This window comes from Camellia sinensis, chromosome 2 (genome assembly GCF_055761805.1).
Source record: "Camellia sinensis isolate YWXY chromosome 2, ASM5576180v1, whole genome shotgun sequence".
Classification (NCBI taxonomy): domain Eukaryota; kingdom Viridiplantae; phylum Streptophyta; class Magnoliopsida; order Ericales; family Theaceae; genus Camellia; species Camellia sinensis.
Genome location: NC_138962.1, coordinates 114083456 through 114087236, shown reverse-complemented (window position 1 = coordinate 114087236; position 3781 = coordinate 114083456). Strand labels below are relative to the sequence as shown.

The 3781-nt window shown below is 32.6% G+C and overlaps 1 long non-coding RNA gene across 1 annotated transcript; it reads left to right on the top strand.

Moving 5' to 3' along the window:
• The first annotated feature begins 662 nt into the window (after positions 1-662).
• On the top strand, positions 663-2846 carry LOC145820283 (uncharacterized). The gene is made up of 3 exons (XR_014361550.1): positions 663-840; positions 1053-1249; positions 2484-2846. It is a non-coding gene; the product is annotated as an uncharacterized LOC145820283 (long non-coding RNA).
• Positions 2847-3781: the final 935 nt, after the last annotated feature.

Here is a 3781-nt window from a genome sequence, read left to right as displayed (position 1 = left end):
AACTTGAAGGCCAACCAAGACAGAAAGACCTGGCTGCTGCTTTGTAGCCAACTCAAAATGCACCAAGTTTCCAAACCACCTAGATAAGGCCAATGTCAACTGGAACAGCCTCATGTCTAAACCAAAAATAAAACAAGTCGGGTTATCTAACCCTGGGCCATTACAATGTCACAAATATATAAAACAATAGTAAATAAATATGAGTTCATACCTCAAAGGCTACATGTTTCCAAGATGATGCTTTGTTACAACAAAAGTAGGTCGAAGCCCAATACAGGAAAAATCCTAAGCTTGTACAAAATACATTTAGAAAATAAAAACAAAACGAGTTTTTAGCTCCACAGTCCTCCTAAGGTAACCCTTTGGCGAAGACATAACATCAGCACTTAAAAGTTGGTTTCCATATAGGGTGACACTACAACAAAAATGCTCAAAGATCACACTTAAGAAAATTAAAACGTGAAACTTTTAATGAAAGTATGATTAAAAAAATCAAATTAATATTTTAATCACACCTAATTTAATTGAGTGTGATAGTATTTATTTTTTATGCCACTTTTTAATTAAATGTAATTATATCTCTTTTCTTTTTTTAAAAAAATCACACCTTCTAATTAATGTGTGACTATATATATTTTTAAAATTTTATTTTTACATCTAACTCTCTTATCCAACTCTCTCATGCCTCTCTCTCTCTCTCTTTCCCTGTCTCTCTCTCTTACTTCTGCCCTTCGTTTTCCACATCTCTCTCATTTTGTCTCCATCGCCTTCGGGTACAGGAGCATCGTTGCCATCGCACATGAGCACCACCATTGATCCACCATTGGAGGAATACCCCAGGTATGTCCTCTCTATTTCGCCTTCTTTCTGTCTCTCTTCCCTTAATTTCAACCTCTAGGGTTTTCGATAGTGTTGCTATTTGGAGAGAAAGGGAGAGAAAGAAATAGAGAGGGGGGGAGAGAGAGAGAGAGAGTATGTGTGTGTGTGTGTGTGTGTGTTTGTTGCTAGCAAAGAGCAGAAGATGAAACGACAATGGCTTCTTTAATCAACAGGTCTTTGACTTCTATCTGCAACTTCAAATCAGCGATGTGCATCAAAACTGAATTTTCGACTCCATTTCACATTGGGTTCACTTCTCTAAGCCTTATCAATTCCAGGAAGGTCTCTTCTTTGATAGCCTGCAAAGCTATGTTTATGAAACCCCAAACTGACATTAAAGGCCTCAACATTGCCAATGATTGTCTCTCAGGTGAGTCAGTTAATTCCTTTTTGCTGAAATTCACAAGAGTTATGAAGTGGGTACTTGTTATTTCTTAGAGTTTTGACTTTGAACTGGCAAGTTTTTCAAATTGATGATGTGTTAATTTAAATTCAATAGAGCTATTGAAGAATTAATGGAAATTATGAAGTGGGTTGCTTTTATTTTCTGTTTTGGAATTTTGATCATGAAAAGACTAGTTTTGAAATTGTTCTGTTGTTGCTTAGAAGTTAGAATAGTGTTTTACTTTAGATTTTGGTGTTTTATTGAAAAATTAATGGAAATCATAATAGGGGTTTGCTTTCATTTATTATTTTTTATTATTTTTAATTGGAAAAATGATTGTGATTGTGAATTGGCTATCTTATCAAATTTTAGACTGTTTTGTTTAGAATACATTACGGAAATTGGGAGTTTGGTTAATTTAATTTTATTTTTTTTGAAATTTTGATTCAAAAGTGTGGGTTTGGAAAACTGTAGGGCTCAGATGAAAAATTTTGATGGATGTTTTGTGATTCTGTAACTGTTGTGGGTACTTCTTAATTTTAGATAAGGCGAACTATGCCAATAATGATGACAAAATCTATGGTCTAGAAATCTATAGTTGCTAGAAAGCAAAGAACTGTCTTCTGATATACAAAATTTGGGTATATTTTTTTATTGTCTTCATAAGGTCAACAATAATCTCATTTATCATGGCAATGTTTGAGGTTCAATTAATAAATGAAAATGTGAATTAGGATATCGGTAAATCTAAATTGATGAGCAAAATATATATCTTTTTTCTTGGAAGAAGAGATTAATGGAATTTAATGATTCGATGAATTTTGTACATTCCTAGATAAGGTCATCTTTCATGCTCATGGCTATTATTGTGCTTCAAGGAATTATGATTGTTTTGTACTAAGTTTATGTTTATAAGAATTTTATAAAATCAACTTATGTTTAGAATGACTCATGGAAAGCATGACACAAGTTTATAGTGCAAAATCCCATTGTAATTGGGCTAATATTAAAGCTTTATGATATAAAGCATGCGGATGTTCTTTTTGAATAATTATAGGAACTGTTTTCATTGATAAGTTCAATGTTGGTTAAGGTCAACTTGCATTGGGATTATGCATGTAGTTTTTTCCTCTTTTTTTCAATAAGAGATTTATGGATGTTATGTTTATAATTATTATCAGGGTGATTTATTTTTCTTTGATTGGTTGCTTGGTGACAGCTTATTGGGAAAACTCCAATGCTGTGTTTGATAACCAATGTTGAGCAGAGGGGTCATATAACACCAAAAAAGGTAACATAACGATGAATAATTCAACTGATAGAATTATAATGTATAATTCAATTGATAGAATTATAATGTATTACATTAGAACTGAAATATTTTTTGGGGTGTGATTGAAATAGGATTTTGGCTAGTCATTTTTATTTAGGAGAGTTGCTTATTTGAGATCCTTGAGAAAAGGTTGCTCAAGCAAAATAATTCATGTACTCTGAATTAGAAAACCTTCCCTATTAATTCATTTTTATTTGGCAGGATTTCACAACTATCACTAAGAGTATAATTGTTGAGATTGGAAATAAACAATTGTCTATACTTATCATGACCTATCAAGATAGTATTATGAGACACTACATTTTTTAGGTTGGATTATACTTGGTTTGTATGGAATTTTTATTAAGCTTGTATGTGTGACTTGTTCAATTCTAGGTACCATTGGATATTGTTAGTCATTAATCTATTAAGCACCTACTTTGGTGCTTTGAAACTTTCTTTCTTTTTATGCCAAGTGTCAAATTTTCGATTCACAAAAAAAAAAGAAAAAGAAAAAGAAAAAAAAAATAGAGAAGAGGGTGTGACTTGAACTTAAGACCACAAATTTGATAAACAAGGCTATTACCATTTGAATTGCATACAACATATATCAAATGTTTTGTTTATTTATTTGACTTGCACACGCATTGCGAGTGCCAACCACTATATATATATATATAATACAACCATGTTCTTCCACTTCATTCCAGACTCTGCTTGATCTCTCCATGTAGAGATAGACATATCTTCTCTCTCTCTCTCTCTCTCTCTCTTCTTCTTCTTCTTTTCTTCTTTTTCTTCTTTTTTTTTTTCTATTTTGGTTTGTAGAATATTCACTTTTCACTTGGTATGTTCTATCTATCTATTTCTTTGTTTGATTGTGAATAATATATGCATTGTGTTTGCATATATGTTTGTGTTGTGGGTTTTAAGTTGTGGCCTCTTGTTTGATTTGTAGACAAGAGAGCTTTGTGGGTTTCTTTGCTTTTTTGCTACAATGGGGAGATCAGTGTTACTATTTTCAATTTTTGTTTTTTGGCCCTGTTGAGTGTTTCTGTTGTGAAAGCAGAGGATGCTTATAAATACTTCACATGGACTGTCACTTATTGTAGACACCCCATTTTTGACCGACCTTGAGACTCAGACGTCACCAGTTGAGCGCTCGGTGATATTGCATATTGTGCTCATTCAGAAGTTTCAGAGTC